A 9,867-nucleotide genomic window follows, 5' to 3' on the forward strand; every position below is an offset into this window, starting at 1 on the left:
CTGGAGACAGTGAGGAGCTGAAGACCTCAGTAGGAGGTATAACAGGATATCATTTAAGTGGGCAGAAGTAAGATTTTCACACAAACTTTTAATTGCCTGGGAAGGGGGGGTCTCCACTTGAACTTTTAAAATTTTTTATCAAGTTTTATATTGTATGTATGTATGTATGTATGTATGTATGTATGTATGTATAAAATCCCTTCTCACCCCTATGGGTGGTAAGCGTCTTCCTCAATCTCAGGTCCTGTACCAGAGGCTGGGGAGTCTGAGGGTTCTATGCAGTATCTTAGCTGTTCCTAGCCCTTCACTCTTCTGGACAGAGAGCTCTGATGTTGCTCCCAGGATCTGTTGGAGTCACTCTCCCAGCTTAGGCGTCACAGCCCCGAGTGCTCCTACCACCACTGGGACCACTTTGGCCTTGACTTTCCACATCCTCTCTAGTTCCTCCTTCAGGCCCCGGTACTTCTCCAGCTTCTCATACTTCTTCCTGATGTTGTTGTTACTTGGACTGCTACATCTATCACCACCACTGTCTTCTGGTCCTTGTCTACTACCATGATGTCTGGTTGATTGGCCAGTACCTGCCTGTCCGTCTGGAACTGGAAGCCCCACAGGATCTTAGCCCTGTTATTCTCCACAATCTTCTGTGGAATCTCCGATCTGGACTTGGGGGGTCTAGCCCATACACTGTGCACAATGCCAGCTACTTGGTTGTGCTGTTCAGCAAATGGTGTTCCTGCCTGCATCTTACACCCTGCCACTATGTGTTGGACTGTCTCTGAGGCCTCTCTGTACAGTCTGCACCTTGGGTCCTGTCTAGGGTGGTTGACTCCTGCTTCTATGGATCTGGTACTTAGTGCCTGTTCTTGGGCTGTTATGATCAGTGCCTCAATGCTGTTTTTTAGTCCAGCCCTTTCCAGCCACTGGTAGGATTTCCCAATGTCAGCCACCTCCGCTATCTGTCAATGGTACATCATATATCTATATATTTATATAGATATCTGTCTGTCTCATTGAACAGAATAAAATAGTATAGAAATATAAAACTTGATAGAAAATATTGCCTTCCCCATTTGATGTTTTGCTACTGAATGTCAGTTGCATAATGTCTAGAGTGAATTAGATATAAGATTCAATGGATAGAATCTAGGGGATGGAAGTAACGTACAAGATTCTATTCAGATTTGCAGAGAGATTTGTTTTCAATAATTTTCTGACCACATTGAACAAGCAGAAGAGAGATACTTTTGTATCTGGTTCTTGGCTGAAAGTAAGGAAATATAGGGCAACAATGTTCAGGAGGATTTGGGGGGACTGAGTTTTAAGATGGGCTTAGCTGCTGTACCTTCTTGCCTTTGGCTGTCTGTTACTTCCAAGTTAACCAACCTCACAGAAATGTTCTGAGTAAAGAAATGCCAGGTATATCACCTCCATCTGTCTGGAGGCAAGTCTGAATATATATGCATTAATGAAGAGGCTGTAAGGCGAAACTTACCATAAACAGTGTGCAGAAATTTACCATAAACAGTGTGCAGATACCACCAAGTCAGGTGGTTAAATGGTTGCCTCCAGCCATTCAAAGAACTGGAATGTTGAAAACTAGCAATTAGACAACAGTTTATTAAGTAACCGTTTATTTTACATGACACTGCATTTCCTGCAGAGTGAGAGACTACGTGTTATCCCCTGACTATGTCAGTCCATGGAAATATGTTCATTCTAGAGCTAGATTTTCTTCTTCTTCTTTGTTTAGGATTGACCTCTGTAAGTTCTAATAGGTAGTGGCACTTGGACAACCTTGGCTGGGCTTGGAAACTAGATTGGGTTAAGCCTAGTTAGTTAAGAGTTGAATGGGAAACTTCCAATGATTAGCAGGGCTGTAAACTAGACTGGGAAGTAAAAAACAAAAACAAAAACAAAAAACTAGAAGGCTACAGTGGATAATCATTTCCATATTTCTTCCAAGAAAAATGGACATGTCCTTGTAGTCATCAGGAGTCGATCTGGACTTGAGATAGACTTGATCATTTTCAGTTGTATTGAATCAAAGCAAGATCTGCCAGCTTCTCCATGATCTTCTAATTGACCCAGATTTGGCCAGAGGGATGGGGCATTACACCATCTCTTATACCGCCTTCCTCCATATGGTGTTGAGTATTTGCAGGGGGATTGTGGAAGCAGAAAGTTGATCTGGAAGACCTCAGATGAGGGAACCTTGATATGCCTTTTGCTACCATCTTAACTTCCAGTAACACACATTATTGGAGTGTTTGTCTGTGTTTTGTCCTGACTTTCCTCCAGGACCCCAAGGTATTGTACATAATAACTTCCTTCCAATTTTATCACCATGGTGATGATTTGAGGTAGATTAGACTAAGGAAGAGTGACTGGTTCCAGGTCCCACAGCATGCTTCTATGGGTGGGTAAGGAATTTCTTTTAATTAAAACCCAGCTAGATGGCAGCTCCTAATTGACCGTGGCTGATCTCAAGAAGCAGATCTAAACAGGACTAGATCTTATTAGTGCTTGGATGGGAGACCACCAGGTAATCTAAGGTCTGTAACTTTGACTGGGAAGTAAATAACTAATAAATATCCTGGAAAAAGCTGGTGATAAACCATTTCCATATTGTTGCCAAGGAAACTATGTAGAAATGACCATAGTATTACCAGCAGTGAAGTTTGACTTGAAGGAGACTTTATTTTTTAAAATCTGTATTGTTGTAATTAATTGGACGTCTGTGAGAGCTGTGAGGTGATTTGTCTCAGGTGAAAAGAAACATGTTTAGCCTTTTGAAACATCCTTTAACTACGTTATCAGTTTTATAGTTAACGTTTTAAGTTGCTTTAGCCATTTCCTTTTGCAGGGGAAAATCAGGACATAAATTCTTAGAATAAAATCATCATAATTAGATAAAAATGGAGAAGAAGAAAGTTGACTTCAATTTTAGCTACATAAGAGAATTGTGCTCTGCCATTTTGTAACTTTTAGAAGACCTACTTGAAATTTTCTGGATTTCCTAGCGCAGAACTTCCCACTGGTACTTTTGATATATTTAACATTATTACCCTGTAAATGAAAAAAAGAGACAAGAATCAGTTGTGTTTGCTTAATATTTCCACTTAAAGAATTTGAATCTGAGAGCAACTGAAAGTGAAATCACTTGATTCTTGCAAATTACCCTTACCTGAACTGTTTAAAGAATATTGCCAATTTTCCTCACCTGAACTGTCCAATCTTTATGATGATCATGGAAATACTGAACTAACCATATGGTGGTAGCTTTATATAATCACCTTGGAACAGATTTTGGCATCATATCCAACTTTTAATCTGTGGCTTCTGAAGCTTTTAGCAGAAACATCAAAATTTTTTACTCTTTTTTAATCAACAAAGGCACAGAAACAGGGTGATTAGGTAAGATCTGAGAAGATGGCGGAAGACTGATAATATATATTTCCTACAATAATTATAGGAATGCTCAGTTATAAATAGTTATTGTTATTACTCTTTCAGATTTCACAGCAGTAGTCTACTACTTGCAGCTGCTTTGTTGAATGCTGAATTCTTCAAATATGCCCTTAGTATTGTAATCTTATCTATGTCCATTTAGAAGTAACCCCTACTGAGTGTGAAGAGATTGATTTTCAGCATGCCGCAAACTTGCCACCTAAAAGTTGTTTAGTGCAGCTGATTCGACAGAAGCGAAAGACTGGACGAAAGTCAGAATGAACTTTGAGATGTCTAGAGATGTACATAAATTTCTAGAAAGGCAACTGCTATATAATATCTCTCAAAATAAAAGTAAGCATCACATTGCAAGGGCGCAAGAGTTGCTGATGATCAGGGAATGGTTTGGAAACCATTCTAATAGCTGTCTATTGTAGTACTTTTGACCTAACTGGATGTAACCAATGGATGGATAGATGGAAGGAGATATATCTGTGATGCAAACGTATTATTGATTCGTTTGCATAGGAGGAGAAAGCAAGCAGCTGGCCGGAGTATTCATGTCATTTTCTCTCTCCTGCCAATCTATAAGCAGTTCTCATCAGATCCTCCACATTGCATTTATTCCTGTAATATATCTTAACTTCTAGTATAGCTGTGGATAATTGCTAATCAATATTTACTGAACGTAACAAATGAGGGCCACAAAAGTGGTTGTTTATGTCCTGTCTCATCAAATGTGAACTTCTGGAATCTCATCTTTTCTTCTTCTTCTTTTGAGCTTATTCATTTGTGTGGCTTTTTATCTCCTATTCTTATGAATCTTTTTTAACTCATGGGAGCCTTTTCTAGAGTGAGATTGGAAGGCAAAGTTGTTCGAAAACAGAGATAAAACAGGTTTGATAATATACGTGCTACCTGCTGATGCTGCTTCTTAGTTAAAATGTTTGATTTTAAAAACATTTTCATTTTATTTTAAAATGTTTTTCCCCCTGCCCAAATGATCTCTAATGGTTATTTAATAATTTGATATTTCAGCCTGGTTTTCAGTTATCAGAAAAGCAGCTCAAATGAGGACATCTAGCAGTTGTGGGTGACCTTCTGCTGAACCTGAAAAAATGCTTCTAGAATGGGAGATGTAAACCATTCAAGGAAGTCAGCAATCAAATAATGCTTACAGTATGCAGTTGACAACTGTTCTTAACAAACAAAAGCACCACTTGTCTAGCTTTATAGATAGATAGGATTTTTTATCTGTTCAGTAACTGGAATAATGCCATAAGCAACTATTTCCCCAAACGATTGTTGAGCTCTCTACAACCTGGTGCTTTCCAGTTGCATTGTCTGGGAATGCTGGGAGTTGTAGATCTACATCTGGAAGCTACCAGTTTGGGAAAGAAGAACTAATAGGCTCTTCTTCTAGTATATAGAAGCATATATTTGCCATTATAGTGGCAAATTTTGAAGTGCAGAAGCTTTTATATATATGTACACATGAAGCTACTGCAGAACAGCATAATCTGGAACCATCATATTGCAATCCTCTACTTAGGCTGGGATTCATGCTTAAAATTAAACCACACTTGATTTATACATCAGATTTATATGGCCGCCCATCTCACAGATTTGTGACTGTAGGTGGCATACAGTAAAAAAGCCAATCATAAAACCAACAATTTCAAATTCGTTAATTAAAACACAAAGTTACTAATAACAAAGTAGCAGAGAGGGGTATTGTTATGGGTAATAAAGCCATCTCACTAATTCACCACTACCTTGAGACCCCCAAGCCAGTTGGCACAGCCATATTTTAAGGGACTTCCTAAAGGAGAGCAGGGATGGGGCCAGTCTCACCTCAGGGGAAATGATTTTCCACAGGGTGGGTGTCATGGCAGAAAAGGCCCACCTCCTGGGTCCTGCCAGATGTAACTCCTTAGTGGACAGGACCCACAGCATACCTCTTCTGCTAGACCTCATGGGACGGGCAAATGTAATTGGGTGGACATGGTCCCTCAAATTATGATTTACTGAATAAACCAGAATTGTTTGGATGTTCACAACCTACTAAATAGTTACTGGATGCTTTATAAGCCACCATGGCTGAGTTCATACAGCTTGCTAAATTAAAAGCAAATAACTTACAATGCGACTTAGCATGATATGTGAAGCTAGCCATAATGACCTCAGTGTAAGTTTCATTGCATTGGGTGATGCTTACTTCCAACTGGCTAGGTTCCACTTGTAAATTATTCTGAGCTTTAACAGAAGATCTGCAATTAGAATCCAGCTTTTAATTAATCATAAACCCTGCAAAACAATGTTGCTATTTAAACAGTGGTGCGAGTAGAAAGTCTGTTAAGTATACAACTTCTTCTTAATGTTTTTTCCTAATTTTCTTTCTCTAAGCTAATTTGTCAGAAACAACTCTAAAACTTGAAAGCCTCCTTATCACCTAATTCACTTGTTGAAGTGTTCAACCAGGAAATAAAGGCAACAGTCCTTCTCTATCGTTTGTTCCCAAATCTTGTCACTTCTTCTGATACTGAATTGCCTGTGTTAATTAAATTGTCATTGCTTCCCTTTAAAATCATCAGCTACCCTGTTCAAGCAGAAAGTCTCTAGTTTTGTTTAAATTGAAATTCATAGCAATGGTTGAAAGGATGCTATGTCAGAGCCACGTGGCCTGTGGAGGAAAATGTGGCATTCAATGACCATTCAAAATTGTTTGCGGTCCTTTGTATAACAGCAAATTATGTGGAATAACTACCTTTATTCAGAGTAGGAAAAGATCAAACAATATTGTTTTGAAATTTTGGATGTGTTATACTGATAGAGAAATTGGGGGTTATATCAATACTTTAGAACACAGGGACAAGATGTTCAGTTTGTAGATTACATGCAGTCCACCACCACCTCTCCAGCATGGACAGGTATCTGAAGCGTGACCTGTTTGGGACATGGGTGGAATAGGGGATTTTTACAGGACCAAATTAGTATATTAACCTTTGCAAAGGCTTAAGGTACAGATTTTTAAAGGGTTGCAGAAGTATTAAAGGGCAAAAAAAACTTCCCTTGCTCTCCATTGGATGAGATCTGTTTTGCTCAGTTTTACTTGTAGAATGTTCTCAGATGCAGGCCTGCTTATACAAATAACCCTCATTACTGGCTATCAGCAGAATATGTGTTTGCCAAAATTAACTATAGTGCTTTGGGCAGTGTGTGCATTTGTGGTGAGTGGCATTCTATTTCCAGGTCATAACAATTAAGAAAAAAAAGTAGTAAAATCCTCAGCTTGTAAATCTGTAGCAGGACCTGCCTTTGAGGCACTCCAGAATAGATTCCATCTATTAACATACACCGCTCTCAGGAGTTCCCTGGAAGAATGAATCAGAGCTTTCTCATTTGGATAGTTTGCAGAAAGCAATTGCAAGCTGGGATACCGAGTCATGAAGTTGAAGAGGAATATCTAAATGTCCATGGATGTGGGTGGGGTGGGGTGGGGCGGGGTAGGGTGAAGTGAATGACTGGTGTGATAGCATCATGCAAGTGCCAATTTGTTCTTACTTGAGTCAGATGTCAAAACACAGATACGTAACTGCAGTATTTGCCTGATGTCATTGGGTGTGCATTGTGGCACCATCAGTGTTCATTTCATCTACCCCTGAATGGGTTGCTGAATTTCAAACTGAAGTTTTGACATTTGCTAAGAGCAGAGATTGACAGTCTGAGGCCCCAGGGCCAGAACTGGTTACTCATGTGTCCATCAAAGCCCCATCCAATCATGACTGTTGAAACTAAGAGTCAGTTTCTTACCTTTTTAGAGTAGAAAATATGTGAAAATTCTAGGGGAAAAAACACTAAAACAGGCTTAATGTCATTTTATCCAGAAAATGTAGAATGGCCAGGTTGACAGTAACCTTTGTTCCTCCTCAATTTTGCGTGTGGCCCTTGACCACCAAAAAGATATCATCTCATGGTTTAGAGAATAGCTGTCTATTAGAAGAGTTGTTCAGTTCACATCATATGTTAAAAAAATGACCACAAGAAGGAGGATAAGCTTGTTAATTTGTATGGAGAAGGTACAGCATAAATAGGAAATCAATGTGAAAAAACAAAGCCTAAAACCCATACGTCATATGGATAGCCATACTAGCATAAAACCAATATTCTATTTGTATATAGGATTGGGAACATTTGTATATAGGATTGGGACATTCTGACTTTGGTTGGAATGATTATAACAATGAAATGTTCTTCAATACTGATAGTAGATCGCGGGTGGCATTCTTTTCCATATTACTGATGGCAGTGTTTATGTTGCTGCATAATCTGATTACAGGGAAATTTCTCCATCCACACCTGGATTTAGTGTGCCACTCTGTATTGCATCTAATTCCATTAATTAGTTAAGAGGCACCTGCATGCTTATTTTTGTTTTAATGAGCATGTAATGTCTCCTTTGAATTTTAGGATAAAAGAATTCTGGAATCAAAAATTAGCCAGGCTGCAGTTCCCACTATTTTTGAACTAATGCAACAGGAAGAGCAATTACACATCTTGTAATCTGTGATGTGCTACATATGCAGTACCAAAGGTGGAGACTCTGATGTAGTGCTGAACTTTGAAGGGAGAGCAAAAATGTTACCTTTTATTAAAGGTGGCTATTTCAGAGAAAACTGCTATCTCTTAGAGAATCTGCAAAGAGATGGGGTTGAATACAAGATGCTGAATGCTAGCAATGGGAAGCTTTGCATTGCATTTCCTTCAAGGCATACAAGATACAACCAAACTGTGTTCCATCCATTAATCCTTCTACAAATGTGTTTAAGCAAAACTTTATGAAGCAAGTCACTGCTAGCTCAGCCTTCTAGTGAGCTTTTGATATTTGAGAGGCACTTGAAGAAGCAGGCCTTAGGGGTCCCCTTCCTCTGAGTTGAATATCTTCCCATCCATTTCTCTTTTCCATTTCGGCCCAATCTTCACCGTCTGTCATTGGGAGAAAAAAATCTGCTGCTTGTGCTCATTGCTTGTGCAGATGAAGAGACAACAGTGGTCAGGAAGCTTCATCCTAGGACAAGGGTGTGGCAATTGTTCTGAGCTGAAGGCTGCAATGGGTGAGAATGACTGCTTTCTGAAAAGTAGTGTGTAGAGCCAAGCCCAAAGCTCAGTTTGTTTTCCTTTCAAGAAAGTTGAATTAAAGTTAAAAACAGTTAATTGGATTAGTCTATAGTCATATCTTTAATCATTTATTTCTTCTGTCACATTTTGGTTGTCACATTGGACATACTCTGTGTGGTGACCACTTTCAAGGCTTTGGGGATACAACAAATGCCCCAGGGCCTTCAATTTGTTCACTTCATGAATTCCTAATCAATGTCCTTGCATTCAACTTTTGATGATACAGTAATATAACCTAACCTAACCTAACCTAACCTAACCTAACCTAACCTAACCTAACCTAACCTACCATCCCGTCCCGTCCCGTCCCGTCCCGTCCCATCCCGTCCCGTCCCGTCCCGTCCCGTCCCATCCCATCCCATCCCATCCCATCCCATCCCATCCCATCCCATCCCATCCCATCCCATCCCATCCCATCCCCTACCCTACCCTACTTGTGTGTGTGTGCATGTGTGTGTGCCTTTGAATCAATGTTGACTCCTGGCAGCTGCGTGGACAATTCCCTGCAGTTTTCTAGGCAAAGTTTTTCAGTTTTGGTTTTCCATTACCTCCTTCCTAGGGCTAAGAGAGAGTGACTGGCCCACGGTCACCCAGCTGGTTTTGTGCCTAAGGTGGGACTAGAACTCATAGTCTCCTGGTTTCTAGCCTGAAGGCTTAACCACTATATTAAACTGGCTCTCTTGATTATATTAGCTCTCCTGATCATTCCCTCAAATGCCTCCTTATCCGAGGGGGAAGACAAGACTCCCCGCAGCCGCTAACTGCAATTAGAGGGAAAGGGATATTTCTGAGAAGAAATTGTACATCTGACTTGGACAATAGCAAACTTCAGAGAGCAAAGGGTCAACAATGTAGTGAATACCTTGAAAACAGGATTCATCTGGGAAGAAGGACTGCTCTGGCATAATCCTATTATAGAGTAAAAGCCTCTTCCCCATTTCATAAGAACTGTTGGTATTCAAGGTGGGGTTTCTGGGGTTCACCCTGATTATCACCCTGATTTAACAAATAAGCTATTCTGTTTCTCTTAATGTTCCTCCTGGATCTTCCTGATCCTGCTTCCTTTGATCGTTTTCAGACAGGAATCTTGAACTGGGTATTCTGTGATTTGAAAACTCTTCATTCATCCGTGCTATAGGCAGACACCAGATGAATTAAAAAATCAGACTGTGCTTTCTTCACGCAAAATGCTGCTATTAATAGTGGTGGCACAGGTTCCTTCTTGCAACATTAAGAGCA

Source organism: Python bivittatus, unplaced genomic scaffold, assembly GCF_059951505.1.
Source record: "Python bivittatus isolate LINGU-HERP-01145 unplaced genomic scaffold, Pbiv_v1 ctg000190_np1212, whole genome shotgun sequence".
Classification (NCBI taxonomy): domain Eukaryota; kingdom Metazoa; phylum Chordata; class Lepidosauria; order Squamata; family Pythonidae; genus Python; species Python bivittatus.